The sequence below is a fragment of the Ambystoma mexicanum genome, chromosome 12 (genome assembly GCF_040938575.1).
Source record: "Ambystoma mexicanum isolate Mex_15411 chromosome 12, UKY_AmexF1_1, whole genome shotgun sequence".
Classification (NCBI taxonomy): Eukaryota; Metazoa; Chordata; class Amphibia; order Caudata; family Ambystomatidae; genus Ambystoma; species Ambystoma mexicanum.
The window spans coordinates 391,510,276-391,526,710 of record NC_090936.1 but is presented as its reverse complement, the minus strand read 5'-3'; positions in this window follow the sequence as shown (position 1 = coordinate 391,526,710).

Sequence of the window (16,435 nt, the reverse complement as noted above, 5' to 3'; positions counted from 1 at the left end):
GTGCAGGGGGACATGTGTGGGGGCCTGGTGGAGGGTGCCCCTGCACTGCTGGGGGGTGGGGGTGGTGGGAGACATGTGTGGGTGCCAGGTGGAGGGTGCCCCTGCACTGCTGGGGGGTGGGGGTGGTGGGAGACATGTGTGGGGGCCTGGTGGAGGGTGCCCTGCACTGCTGGTGGGTGGGGGTGATGGGTGACATGAGTGGGGGTCTGGTGGAGGGTGCCCCTGGATGCTGGGGGGTGAGGGTGCAGGGGGACATGTGTGGGGGCCTGGTGGAGGGTGCCCCTGCACTGCTGGGGGGTGGGGGTGGTGGGAGACATGTGTGGGTGCCAGGTGGAGGGTGCCCCTGGATGCTAGGGGGTGGGGGTGCAGGGGGACATGAGTGGGGGCCTGGTGGAGGGTGCCCCTGGATGCTGGGGGGTGGGGGTGGTGGGAGACATGAGTGGGGGCCAGGTGGAGGGTGCCCCTGGATGCTAGGGGGTGGGGGTGCAGGGGGACATGAGTGGGGGCCTGGTGGAGGGTGCCCCTGGATGCTGGGGGGTGGGGGTGGTGGGAGACATGAGTGGGGGCCTGGTGGAGGGTGCCCCTGGATGCTAGGGGGTGGGGGTGCAGGGGGACATGAGTGGGGGCCTGTTTGAGGCTGCCCCTGCACTGGTGGGGGGTGGGGGTGGGGGGAGACATGGGTGGGGGCCTGCTGGAGGCTGCCCCTGGTGGCTGGGGGTGCAGGGGGACATGCGTTGGTGGGCAGTAGTGCTAGTTGATATGTGGGTTGGCTGGTGGGCATGGCCATGGTGGATGGGGTGCCTGCAGGACATGTGCTGGGTAGGCCCCTGTGGTGTGAGCCACCTGCAGGGGCCGTGGAGGGTGTAGAGGGTACACCTGGGAGGACCCACACGTGCAATTCATGTGTGCTGCTCCCCGCGCACCCCCGGAATACACGTACCCCGCTCAATCGCGTGTGGAACTTCCCGCGCACCCCTGAAATCCACGTACCCGGCCAACTCGCGTGTGGAACTTCCCGCGCACTCCTGAAATCCACGTACCCGGCCAAATCGCGTGTGGAACTTCCCGCGCACCCCTGGGATCCACGTACCCGGCCAAATCGCGTGTGTCACTTCCCGCGCACCCCCGAAATACACGTACCCCGCTCAATCGCGTGTGGAACTTCCCGCGCACCCCTGAAATCCACGTACCCGGCCAACTCGCGTGTGGAACTTCCCGCGCACCCCTGAAATCCACGTACCCGGCCAAATCGCGTGTGGAACTTCCCGCGCACCCCTGGAATCCACGTACCCGGCCAAATCGCGTGTGTCACTTCCCGCGCACCCCCGAAATACACGTACCCCGCTCAATCGCGTGTGGAACTTCCCGCGCACCCCTGAAATCCACGTACCCGGCCAACTCGCGTGTGGAACTTCCCGCGCACCCCTGAAATCCACGTACCCGGCCAAATCGCGTGTGGAACTTCCCGCGCACCCCTGGAATCCACGTACCCGGCCAAATCGCGTGTGTCACTTCCCGCGCACCCCCGAAATACACGTACCCCGCTCAATCGCGTGTGGAACTTCCCGCGCACCCCTGAAATCCATGTACCCGGCCAACTCGCGTGTGGAACTTCCCGCGCACCCCTGAAATCCACGTACCCGGCCAAATCGCGTGTGGAACTTCCCGCGCACCCCTGGGATCCACGTACCCGGCCAACTCGCGTGTGTCACTTCCCGCGCACCCCCGAAATACACGTACCCCGCTCAATCGCGTGTGGAACTTCCCGCGCACCCCTGAAATCCACGTACCCGGCCAACTCGCGTGTGGAACTTCCCGCGCACCCTTGAAATCCACGTACCCGGCCAAATCGCGTGTGTCACTTCCCGCGCACCCCCGAAATACACGTACCCCGCTCAATCGCGTGTGGAACTTCCCGCGCACCCCCAAAATACACGTACCCCGCTCAATCGCGTGTGGAACTTCCCGCGCACCCCTGAAATCCACGTACCCGGCCAACTCGTGTGTGGAACTTCCCGCGCACCCCTGAAATCCACGTACCCGGCCAAATCGCGTGTGGAACTTCCCGCGCACCCCTGGAATCCACGTACCCGGCCAAATCGCGTGTGGAACTTCCCGCGCACCCCCGAAATCCACGTACCCAGCCAAATCGCGTGTGGAACTTCCCGCGCACCCCTGGAATCCACGTACCCGGCCAAATCGCGTGTGGAACTTCCCGCGCACCCCTGGAATCCACGTACCCGGCCAAATCGCGTGTGGAACTTCCCGCGCACCCCCGAAATCCACGTACCCGGCCAAATCGCGTGTGGAACTTCCCGCGCACCCCTGGAATCCACGTACCCGGCCAAATCGCGTGTGGAACTTCCCGCGCACCCCTGGAATCCACGTACCCGGCCAAATCGCGTGTGGAACTTCCCGCGCACCCCCGAAATACACGTACCCGGCCAAATCGCGTGTGGAACTTCCCGCGCACCCCTGGAATCCACGTACCCGGCCAAATCGCGTGTGGAACTTTCCGCGCACCCCTGGAATCCACGTACCCGGCCAAATCGCGTGTGGAACTTCCCGCGCACCCCCGAAATACATGTACCCGGCCAAATCGCGTGTGGAACTTCCCGCGCACCCCTGGAATCCACGTACCCGGCCAAATCGCGTGTGTCACTTCCCGCGCACCCCTGAAATACACGTACCCCGCTCAATCGCGTGTGGAACTTCCCGCGCACCCCCGAAATACACGTACCCCGCTCAATCGCGTGTGGAACTTCCCGCGCACCCCTGAAATCCACGTACCCGGCCAACTCGCGTGTGGAACTTCCCGCGCACCCCTGAAATCCACGTACCCGGCCAAATCGCGTGTGGAACTTCCCGCGCACCCCTGGAATCCACGTACCCGGCCAAATCGCGTGTGGAACTTCCCGCGCACCCCCGAAATCCACGTACCCGGCCAAATCGCGTGTGGAACTTCCCGCGCACCCCTGGAATCCACGTACCCGGCCAAATCGCGTGTGGAACTTCCCGCGCACCCCTGGAATCCACGTACCCGGCCAAATCGCGTGTGGAACTTCCCGCGCACCCCCGAAATACACGTACCCGCCCAAATCGCGTGTGGAACTTCCCGCGCACCCCTGGAATCCACGTACCCGGCCAAATCGCGTGTGGAACTTCCCACGCACCCCCGTAATACACGTACCCCGCTCATTCGCGTGTGGAACTTCCCGCGCACCCCCGGAATACACGTACCCCGCTCAATCGCGTGTGTCACTTCCCGCACACACCCGGAATACACGTACCCCGCTCAATCGCGTATTTTACTTCCCGCGGCGCCACTTTTTTGATGCGCTGGGACTCTACCGCCTGCCTTCGTGTGGCGGACGTGTTTCAGCTTGTGCGCGGCTTTGGCTGTGCGTGGGTTTGCCCTATTCCATTCCATGAATACGTGTGGTTCGTGTGCGTGTGGGCGTTACCTCTGCTTCCGTGCAGTGCATCCCCAGTTACGCCCTTATTTTCGCGTGTTGTTCCCCATTCCGCGCGTTACGCCCCATGTCCCGCCCACTTTCTGCTGTGTGCGCTGAGGTTGTGCGCTTTCACTGTGCGCGTCGCGCACCGTCGCGCACGCCTTTCGCGATGTTGCAGTGACTTGTGCGCCATGCACGGGTTTGGCGCACATCCCGCGGTGAACACGCGCAGGGACTTCCATGAATCGCACGCGTGCGCGTGCGCCTGTTTTTTTCCGCTTGCGCATGCTTGCGCATGCTTGCGCCTAGATTTTCGGCGCACGTTGGTTCCATGAATCGGCCCCTAAATGTATTTCTAAATCAGGCTAACCCGCAAAGGGCGGATCACTAATTTACTGGTAAGAAAAAACCCGCATGATACATTAGGCACTTTTCTTTTAACAAAGACGTGCAGTGCCCTATACACTCATTTAGGCTTCTCCAAAATGTACTGGATGTTATCAAAATAATGCTGTTCATAACCTTTTTTTTTTTTTTTGATTGGTTAAGTGTTTCTTTCCCTATTGGATCATGCAATATTTGTTACAGAATTACACTGTTGTAAGGAGCATTTAGTATTGGCAATTCATTTCATCTTGTTCTTTTTTAAAGGGATCACAACTACCATTCGTTTTTATTATTTTGTTTATATCTAGTCAAGGAGGACAGAGAAAGGTCCTTATATTCTATTGGATGGCACAATGAATTTACATTCACAAGTATATAATAACAATTTGTTATTCTTCTCTTTTCATTTCTTGTTTTTTTTCCATTCTCCCCACTCTCTCCCTCTATATTCCTCTATATCGACGGATGAACACTATTGTTTGTTATATGATCATGTTATGGTTTTCTGTTTTTGTTTTTGCAATTATTTATTTGTTAAGCAATGCTTATCGTTAACTTCAAACAGTGTTATTGTTATTTGTTTACAGCATTTCACTCAAAAGAGTCTATATGCCTTGAAAAGGACCTGTATGGTCGAAATGCGTGTGGGCACCATCAGTTTCTCAATCAGGATTATAATGAAAAATCTCTTGTATATTAGTACTGTACCTCAGGCCTGAATTTTTTTCAACATTTGATGCCTGCGCATGTATATGAACCATACTTATATTCTTGCACCCTGGATAAACCATGGGGTATGAATGGCTTTCACCCCCACTGTGGGGGGTGGACATGGCCTTTAATGGCCCAAGCCCTCACTGAGGCCCTTACTTTTCTCTGGCCTACATAGAGTCAGGCTGCCAGACCATTAAAGGCCATGTCCGGTCACCACAGTGGAGGTGGAACCCATATTGTAAGCCGCATCAGGGTTTTATAAGAGAGTAGTCTAGGTATATATAAAACATAAAGCAGGACCAGAGACAATTCATTTAATCAGAAACAGAAGGAGACAAATGAAATATGAAGAATAGTTTTAATAGATATTTTAATGGTTTGTTTATAAACACATCATACACCTGAAAATTATTTCCTAGTGCATTATGTTAATTTGATACATTTGCACCTTATGTTATTTTAGATCAAACTACTTAATTAAAGATTGCTGTGATGAGCTAAATGATGTTTTCAATGCTATTCATGATGAGCATGGAACTAATGAGCAAAACAAGGACAAGCCAGGGGGTTGGAATACCAGTGGAGGGCACAATTCATTTTCATTTTATTGCATTTGAATGTATTTAATTTATAAAGCGAATGAGGTGTAGAAAATCAGAAGACATCCAGTTTTGGACAGCAAAGACAAGCTGATACAGTGGCATGCAGAATAAAGTCAAAGAAAAAAGAGACAAAGATTTGTGTATCATCTGCGTACAGAGGAAAGATCAAATGAAGAAATAACAGCAGATAGAAGGGCAGTGTAGAGAGAGAAAAGGGGTGGACCAAGTACAGAACCTTGAGGGACACCATAGAGAAGAGGAAGTGAGAAAGAAGTCAGTCCAGCCAAGTTACAGAATAGAACTGCAGAGAGATAGGAACGGACCATTCAAGGACAGACCCAGTAATACCCAAAGAAGAAAGGGAAGAAATAAGAAGCGTGTGATCAACATTATCGAATGACACAGATAGATTGAGAATAATAAGTATAGAGGAGCACTTAGAATGATGAGCAGACACAAGAGAGTTGGAGACATGCAAAAGAGTAGTCTCAGTAGAATGAGAAGGACGGAATCCAGATTGGAGAGGTGGTAGAGGAGAATTGAGATTTAGGAAACTAGCCACCTGCGCATATGCAGCCTGCTCAAGAATTTTAGCGAGAAAGGGAAGGAGTGAAATTGGGTGAAAATTAGTAGTAGTGGAAGGGGCAAGAGTTCTTTTTTTTAGAATTGGGAAAATAAGAGTGTGCTTAAAGCTAGCAGGGAAAGATGAGTTTGAACGAGAAGAATGAATAAGTGAAGTGAGATACGGAAGAAGATGGGTATAGACATGTGGAATGAGAGAAGAAGGAAGAGGATCAGAAGGATACACCATACGATGAGCATGGGTAAGAAGGGCAGTAGTATCAGAATCATTAAGATGAGAGAATGAGGATAAAGACTATGAAGGTGAACTAAAAGATGAAAGTGGAGCTCAGATCAGAGGGAATGCACGTTTTTTCCAGTGCTGCTCAGCTTTATGCAGACGGCAAGAGGAGGGAGATAAGATCAGGTGCAAGCCAAGGCTGAGAAGTATATCGGGTGGGAGTATAAGAACAAAGATTTGAGACAGAATCAAGTACAGACAGCAAGGTAGAATGGAGGGTACCAGCAGCCACATCATGAAGATTACAATGAGTAAACGTAGGCATAGTAAGAGTAGTAGTAGAAAGGGTAGGGGGAGAGAGAGAAGGACAGTAAAATGTGATCAGAAGCATAGAAGGGACAGGAAGACACAGGCTAAGCTGAAGGAAGTGAGGAACAGATTAGGTCAAGAGAAGAGCCAGGCTGATGGGAGGGAGAGGGTGGGAACAGCTGAAGATTATAGGAGTCAGTAAGTCAAATCAACTGAGAGCAAGAAAGATTAGAAGAAGGGAGATTAAAGTCACCCAAAAGGTAAAAATGTGAAAAATGATGGAAGGAGATCAAGATTGTACAGAAAATCACATGGTGGGCCTAGGTGATGATACACAACAAGAGGCGAGATGGGAAAGGGGCCCGAGAAGGAAGATAAATGATATTCAAAAGAATATCATTTTTTGTTGGGTAATGGTTTACACACTGCCTAGACTAAAATAAGTTAGTGCAAATCCTTTTTCTTCAATCTGTTACTTTCCACAACTGAATGATATCAGCAATGTCCTATGTAGGATAGCAGAGAAATAGAAGTTGTTAACATTAGAAGCACATGCAATGCACTTTATACAGAAAAATTAACAAGCTCTTTGAGAAGATAAAAATGATCTGATGAAATGGCAAACTCACTGCAGAAATTCTGCAATCAAAATGAATACTCCCCCTAAATTGGTCATGCATCCAGAGGATCATTGTTAATGTGTAAAAGAAAATGTTTGCTCGTATGTGTAACTAGAACATTCTCAGGGAATCTGGTGATGAGCCACCAGCAATGGGGCAGCATTGGATGCCCTCCTTTGTTGAAATACTATTTAGCAGCCCCACAGGACAAGATTGAGCAACAGATGGAGCTTTGTTTAAAATAAATGAGTGGTTTATGTTACCCAAGTATGTAAAGATACAGGTTTATTGGGAACAATGTGGTCCCCTACCAATAACAAATCAAGAGCTATATAAGAAGCTGTTAATACACATATTAATTACGAGCTCTTAAGAAAGCTCAGTGAATAACGCTCTTCCCTCCGACATCTGTGTTCAGTCTGTGTTGAGATGGTTACATTTTGGCAGAGCTAACTCAGGGCTTCATCCTTACAAATTTGATAAATGCAATACCAATGAATTAAGTAATATTAACAATTATTATTACAGCAATTTGAGGCATGAGAAATCAGCATCCAGCTATCTAAACTGAATGAATACTCAATAAGGCACTGCACACCCTGAACAGGAAAGCACTGGACCCATTATTATTTCTGTAGACTAAGATATATAACTGGTTGGCACAAAAATGCTGCCTAGTGAGGCACTGTTCAGGACACGGCTACACCACATGCAGTGATATGGAGCATCATGCACGAAGGTGAGGCTCAGATTTGCTGTACACGTGGAAGGGATATCATGTGGGTTACTGTTAAACAAGGAGGGGATGCTTACATATAGTTGTACAACCCTCATAAATCAAAGGGAATATGTCATGTCATTAGGATAGGAAACAAAGTGCATTTTGGAGATGTGCCTCAGCTAGTGTTGTGCTCAAGGTTAAAGGATGTTCTGCTAGGAAGTACAATATTCCAAAGTAGCTAACAAACAGTGTTGTATCAATGTATGCTTTTCCTTGTCTAAAGCTCTATAAAATGTCAATAAATTAGCAAGTGGGTACACCACTTTTCAGGATGGAATAGTCTGCAAGTGTCTATGGGCCTCATTACAAGTGTGACGGTCCGGATACAAGGGTGCCGGTAAGCTTACCGGCACTCTTGTTTCGGGACCACCACACCACAAGTTTACCTGCCGGGGTCGCGGTGCATCGGCCCGGTAGGCAGAGCTGTCATGGAAGCACTGGCACCATTAGCAACTGCCGGTGCTTCCATCTCCCCACTCCCATAGACTCCTATTGGACTCTATGAGAATGAGGACTTACCAAATTCGGCGCCTTACTTCAAGCACTGCTGGGACTTGTAATGTTCCACTGGCACTGGGAAGTCAGCCACTGGATTCAGTGTTACGGGGTTGGCAGAAACCCGCCGGTCTCACAGTCAGGTTACCGCCAACCTCGTAATGCAGGTCTGTTTCTCTACAACTGCAGATAAATAAACGGAATCTGTTGCTATGTACTACCAACAATAGAGTGTTGGATGTTTTTGCTTTCAAAGTTTGGTGCCTTATAGCAAGTGTTCTACTTCTGTAAGTATATCTAGTAGAACATATATCAGATCGATTATAGAACACTAAATATAACGGATTTGACTTAAGTAGCATAGAACTATTTAGGCAGATAAGTAATGAGAATACGTCATTTTAAGAGGTAATATTGATTAGATTCAGCAAGCACAAAACAGAAACTAAAACGTGAGTGCTCAGAAGCTATTAAGACATATCATAGATGAGTGGACCATACCGCAATATATTTTGGAAATAAATGAAAATATCTCATAGAAGACTAACCGTGTAAGGTGAGTAAAATACTTGTTAAACACAGAGTGTGAAGTTAAGAGATGAGGTATTAAAACAATGTTTACATCGCATATTTAGTAATTTTTAGATATAGGAGAGTAAAGAAGAAATAATTAGAGAAAGTATTGATATTCATTAGAAAGTAAAATTGCAGGTAAAATGTAACTAAATGAATGGAAGTATTTGTTAGCTGATCTAAATGCTTTATAAATCATGAATTTACCTAACACTGAGATTGTTTCACTTGCAAGAGTTATGGGAACTAATATACAAATTAATGATGAGCAAATATTGTAGTTATGGACAGCATAATTAAATCACTGGATGTATTGTACACAAAAGAAAATATTTTCAGTTTTTGTTTATGTTGTGGGAGCTCATTACGAGTTTGACTTTAGTATGGCAGTAATTCCCCCTGACGGAATTACCATTACCGCCGTGGTGTCTGGCACGAATACTGCTGTATTACAAGGCGACAGCAGTGCGCACACACTGTTGGCCGTAATTGCAATTCCGTTGAGCGGAATTACCTCCGTAAATGGCCACAAACCAGGGGAATTACTGCCAGGCAGAAATAACCTCCCCTTAAAAAAGGGGAAGCTGATCAGCGGCCACTTTGGAAAATACAATCCACTGAATAGCTCAGATTGCAGCAGCCATGCAAGCAAACTAAAGTCATCTGCAATGTCAGGGCAGACATCCCAAAACTCTGGCCGGGAAATGAGGCAGCGCAAGGCCAAATTCACAGAGGCAGAGCTAACAGTCGTGGCCAATGAGGTGGTGGCTGACTTTGATGGATTGTATGGGGCCAGTAGCAGGAAGACCACACTGCAGAGTAAGTTCTCTATCTGGTCAGAGGCCTGTGCAAGCTGATGGCAGAGGGAACTGTATCCAGGGATGTGGAGGACATTAAAAAAAGCTGGAATGACATGAAGGCAAGGGTGCACAGTCTCCTTGTCCAACACCACAGGGAAACTGCCGCCACAGGAAGAGACACTGTGGCGGAGTGTGGAGCTGGCAGCTAACCTGATCCTGGTAAGTGCAATGGGAAACATCAGACTCACAATATACAGCACAAGGCCTCCACTGCTCATCAACCTGCTGACTATGGAGCTGGCAATAACATGCACAATGGTTCACAACAATCAGCAAGCCACCTGCCAGCTTGCACCCAAGAACCCTTGAAATGCAGTGATAGAATAAAGGAAGAAAGTACTGTGTGTGTAACATATAAGTAGCCATATTTACCCTTAATAGTCCAACAAATCTCCAGTCCATGGGCATACAGCATCACCCTCACATGCAGAGTCATAGGCAAAGATGCAAGGCCCGTGGGGGTCAAGGGCCTTGTCCCTGGAGGGACGCCATACCTTCTGGCCATGCCCCCTCGCCTACATCTCTCACGGATCCCAGCCCAAACGGATGAAGCCTGCGGGGGTCATGGGCGTGGTGTGTTGGCAGCTAGCTGCTTTCTTTTGTCCCTGGAGGGACGCCATACTTTCTGGCAACGCCTGCTACACTGAGTACGTGCACCCCTAAATTAGATCGGGACCTGGCTGCGTACACGTACCCCTAAATCCAACATGCAATCTCACCTCTGCTCAGTCAATCCTATGTGCAAGTGTCTGTACGTCTGCCTTCGGGTGTTGTATAGAATAATGGCTTTGTATGGCCATTTCCCTGATGAAAGGTTGCGCAGTCGGATCCATGAAAACATCTCGTTCTGTGCGTTTGTGGGCGTGAGATGGACTGCCTGTGGGCTGTCCATCGTAACAACCATATTTTCCCTTGTTCTGCCTCATTTTCCGAGTTTCTCCCCATACTCAGCCCTCTGTGTGGTGTCTCGCGCAAGGCACTCGGCCGATCGCAGATACGTGCAGAGCCTGGGCGGAGTCCACACGAAAAAGTCCTGCGCAGTCGATTCCATGAATCGACAAAAGGGTTTTTGTGTGCAAACTGGATTTTCCACGCAATTAATTGCATGATTCAGGGCCCAAGGGTATACATGAAAGGACATCGAGTGAGTGGATGCAGAGGGTTACGCAGAGTGGATGTGGGTTAAGGAAGTCACAGCAGTCCCAGACTATTTGAGCAGGATTCACTGCACTGCACTCTTTGAAGCCATACTCTTTTGAGTTTTTAACTTCACTCTTTATTTCCTGGGTCTGCATCCGTGATTCCCTCTCTTGACATCTTTTGTTGTGATCGAGATAGCAAGGTATGTTATCTTTAAAGTGCTGTAGAATGCCCTAAAGGCTGCAAGTCACTGAACAGATTCTCTCACCTTTTCCTGATAGTTACTATGCAATGTGTATCGGCTTAGAAAGCCACTGTGAATTGATGATGCCTAACTTTCTCTAAAGCATGGCATGTCATGTATATGATTATAGTCACTAATCTGAATGTCATTATATTTTGGTTGAAAATAATTAGGATAAAATATCCACCAAAGAATAAGCACTATCTATACTGTGGGGTTCACTACATGAATAGATAGGTGTACAGTTGTTCTACTAAAATTGTGAAGAGCAGCCTGGTAAGCCTACCTAGGAGTCACATGAGATTGTAACTTGCAGCAAGATCCAATGATAGTCAACACATGTTGGCCAAGGTTGCTCCTGATTCTTCATGGTTCTATTTATTTGTATTATATTTATTTTATTGTTTGCTTGTTAGGCACTTATACAATAAGAAAATGCTGTTTCATCGTGCACACAGGGCAGGGAGGGAGCATGGCTGGGAAATACATTAAAAATTCTTTATTTAAGAGCATTGGGGGAAAAGGTAGACAGGACTAACATACTATGCCTGCCTTGTGAGTATTCAGAACGTACAAGTGCAGCAGGGAGGAGGGAAGAGGCGGTAAGTGCTGGGGAGTCTGAGCTGACAGGTGAGCCACAGATGAACGTTTGCCACAAAATGTTCAGCTACCTAAACTTTCACCAATACGTGCATTGCTAGGACTAACACCCAGGACATCAAAGATGACATCACAAATATCATTGATGACATCACTGATGACATCACATGTTTGCCTCACTTATTCCGGTGCATTGAAAAATGTAGGCTAGGTGGTTTTATTCACTGACCAGCACAATATGGAAATTGAAAAGTTGCTGTATAGCAAAATGTTACCCTTGTCGTGTGTTCTTAAAGTACTTTCCTTAGGGTCTGGTGGCAGCTCATGTTGCACTTGCATGGGGCAATAGCAGGCCTCAAACACACAATTAATTTGTATACAGGAAGATAAACTGTCGGATGCTGCTAGTTCCTTCTACCCTACTTCAGTTTCCCTGTATGTGCTGCTCAGTTATATGCATTGGGTCGTCATATGTATTGTTTGTTGTAGCACAAGTGTGTATTAAGTCTAGATTTGTGAGCTAGTTATTACATGTGTAACATTACACAATCACCCCTGACATCTTGCTACCAACATAATAGAAAGAACCCCTTGTAGGTAGGGACTTTTTAGGAATATTATTGTCACATGTGATGTCATCAGTGATGTCATCAATGATATTTGTGATGTCATCTTTGATGTCCTGGGTGTTAGTCTTAGCAATGCACGTAGATGTTGCGAGTTATGGTTGCTTAGCTTACTATAATGGGGGAATGTGCAGTGGTGTTTGGTTGCACTGTGAAGTATAACATTCCTTTAGTTAAATCTTTTCACTGATTGTACATATATATGTATGGCAGGGAAGGAAAAGAAAGGGGCTAAACAAGTGATGTCGTCATTGATGTCAGCATTGACATTTGAGATGACATCTTTCATGGTCTGGGTGTTAGTGGTAGCAGTGCACAGGGGTGGAGGCAGGTTTTGGGGCTTAGTTTACCATAGCTGGCGAATTTCAGGGGATTTTCATTTTTAATTTGAAGCATAAAGGGGACGGGGAATGTTTTTTTAGTGAAGTGTACAGGTTTTTGTTAGGGCAACTTAACCATAACGTCCCCTCAACAAAGTTTTTTTTTTGTAGTGAATTTCACTCATTTTTCGGAGGGCAACTTAACAATAACGTCCCCTTAACAAAGTTTTTTTTGTAGGGAAGTGGGTAGATTTTTGGAAGGTGGAAGGTAAGCATGAAATTGTGGCAATGAAGTTGGTGAGCAGAATATACACTGAAATCATGTGATTTTGAGAGATATGTAATATAATCTACGTACTTGACATATATTTAACATGGAACATAAAGAACCCCCTCCCTATTGATATTGGAAAGGTACGGACTGAGCGCCTGTTTGCGGACGGGGTTGGACAGGATCAACATTACCGAAAGAGGTGGGGGGTAGTTGAAAATGTACTATTGTCTTACACAAAAAGTGTGCAACGTAGAAGAAGGACATAAAGATATTATAAGTAGTAATAAGGAAATATGGAAACCTGAAGCTGGGAAAAGAAAACAACACATTTAATGAGCATGTAGAATGAAGTGGATGGTACCATAAATAAAAAAGATGCCTCCAACGTAATCACTTCATACAAACTCGGCAGCCTGGAACAAAAGTGGACGGATGCAGTAGGACAAAGGGAGATTACAGCAAAAGAGTGCAGATCATTTTTTTTATATGAGTGAGGTTTTTCTTTGGTTTGTGGTGCATAAATAATAATTTCTTTCTGTTGTATTGACTCAGAAATGGCTAGTACTTTGGAGTGGCTATAGGAGTATTTCCCGCATGGGGAAATGTCTGAAGACAGCGACAATAATGGTACACATTGCTCTGCATATGCAAAATAGTGACCAGTATTTTAGAGGCATTGAACTTATGTATTTTTGTTTTGAACAGACCAGGAAAAAAAAGACGAAAGGGTAACAAACGAGACAGAATAAGACAGGATAAAGGGGATAGAGGAGAAAATGAACATATAGAATGCCAATTTTCAAAGATTACGGGAGTTTGTGGAGGATTGTGTGAGACTTATCCGCAAGGAATGGAATGTGGGTGCTGTGTAATGTCAAGTAAGACGGATGTGATGTGTGACTGCACCATCTGTTGAAATTGTGTGTACATAAACAGAAAGGGGTGTCCAAAGGATATACTACCTCAGCGTACTGCTTGGAAACAAGATAATACATGTTCGTAGAACACACCAGATGTCCGGAATGGGTGTAAATGAGGCAAATGGGAGTGTTTGAAGGACAGTATAGAGGTCCGTATGGGGCGCAGCCAAAATGGTGCTGTCCGTAGAACAGGCACGGTTCACGGCAAGTTCGTAGGCAAACAAAATGGAGTTGTCCTAAGGACACAGGAACTGTCCGCACAGTGAACATAGCATGTGTGCACAAGCTCAGTAGAAACATAAGTATTGTGAACATCGCGCCTGTTTCTAACTGTCCGTCTCACTTGTGTCGCACTTTGAAGTAGTTTGAGAACCTGAACACTGTCCGTAGGACACATGTGCGCATGCGCACGTTTGAATCTTTGCATTTGCTGTCCAGGAGACTTTCATTACTGGGGCGGATGTGTTGAGGACATCAGCATGTCACCGCACCTATGCTGAGCGTGGGGGCTAATTTCCGTGGTTGGTGTGCTTCCGCAACTATACAAATGACAATGTAGACACAAGGCAAAGTATTGTAGAGTTTAAAAATGTAATTTCACTCATCCAAAACAATAGGCCACCTTACGTCTTGCTGTGTAAAAATTGTGTATAGTTTTGTAGGGATGAAGACAGTCACGAGGCACACCCCCCCACAAAAGGCCACACCCCCGAACGCATCTTCATTGTCCTTCTAGCTATAACAGATTGAGGTGTTTTGCCTTTACTGCTGCAGTGACCAAAAGGAAACTAATCGGTATGGCTTCCATGGCTGCTGTTTGGTCACTAGCCTCTGCACCATCCCCAAACCCGCCACCACCACCACCACCACCACGGGCCTGCAGTGGAATATATGGGTGAGGATGTAGAGATCGAGGAAGAAGAGGAGGAAGAGAATGAAGTGGAGGAACTCTGCACTAGAAGCACTCGGCGGGAGTCGTGGGTGTGGCGATTGTTTTCCATTTATGATAATGTACCAAAAGCACGTGCGAACCTGGTGAGAGGTGGTGTTGAGTTGCGGGAGATTTGGAGCGTACAGTTTTGGTACGACAACCATGAAACAACACCTCACTTCGTTCCACACTGCGGACATTCGCAAGGTGTTGCCATGTGAAGAGTGTAGTCATTTGAGTTCCTCCACAGCATCCTCGGTATCCAGTCCTCCCACCACAAGAGACACTCCTGTGGGGGAGTGACTTCCTCCAGCTGCCTCACAAGCCATGTGCAATGCTGTTGACCGTTACCTTTCATAGGTGACTGTATTGTGCATGTATTGTGACGCAGTACTCTGCAGGGGGAGAGTTATTGAAGTGCTTTTGAGATTGCAGTCACCGAGCACCAGAAGATCTGCTCCTTACCTAAATAAAGCTCACCCTAAATATTTCTGTGTTCAGTTGCCCTTTCTTATCCCGTGGCTGGTGTCCCTTCCTTACCCTCCTTTCGCCTCTTCTCCTAGTGTGTTGTGTGCTGTTAAACAATGAAAGTAAAAACAACAAAAAATACAGAAAAGGCTCTTTTCAGAGCCGCCTTTCTCAGTATAACAATAGAACTATGAAGTGCCGGCCGTAGACCCCTGCAGAGTTCTGAAAAATTTTGCGGACAGTCGTGGAGGAAAAAAGTGAGGGTGAGGGTGCAAGTGGAGCAAACGCAATAAAGTGTACGTTAGGAGTAAGTGGCAGCTCTGAAAAGAGCCTTTTGTTGGTGTGTTGTGTTGGTCAAAAAAAGTGGATTAGGCAAAACGGATTGTCAGATAGGTTAGCGTGATTGCAAAAGAGGTTGAAATGCATGTTGGACATTGCAAACAAAAATCTGATTGCCAGCATATGTGAGGTGGACTCCATCTCTGCGGAAAATGAATGTGCTGCGAAATGAAATGTTTTCATTGTGGAAAGAGGACATGTCAACATCTCTTAAAAATGCACTCACAGCCTTATTCACATTGCGTCTCGCTTTCTCCATTTGTGGACCAAATGCAGAAGAACGCAGCCATATTTCTCTTTGGGCAATACGGGAAAAAAGTATTTGACAATTTGGAAACATGTCCATGAGCTATGCGAGTCCTTCCTTCATTGCAAATTGCAAAGAAATTCCAGACACATGGCCTAAACTGTTTCCTCCACAGTAAATGATCAGTATATCTGGAGGACGCTCTGTCAGTAAAGTAACACAAAGATGTACTAAGTCCAGCCATCTCATGCCACGCACGACATGCCAGTGCACTTCCGCATGTGGAAAGCCGAGATTTGTAGATAAACTGCAGCTTTCTGCATGCACCTTCAACCAATGTATCCATGATTCTCCCAAAATCCAGATAATCGGTTTTCGAGCATGGAAAGCCATTGCTGTGTGGTCTCCTGTGAGGGAGAAGACGGATTTACTAAAGTACGTCGGTCAGAACACACCTACTGAACTTTATGGACCAATCCCTAGCTCCGCTCATTCTCATTTACATGCAGCTCCACCCTTGAGTACCCGGTGGACATATGTGTTGGCTGCGAACTACCGCCATGTTCGCAGACATATACAGGAACAGAGCGTGACGACGGTACATTAAAGTACTATTCCCCTTTTTCCCCTTTAAGGTAGGCTCTGAAAAGAGCAATTTTTTTGAATTTTTGGCCAGATACCATACAGACATCTGGTATTTTATGTATTTTTTTGTATTTTTTGTCCTT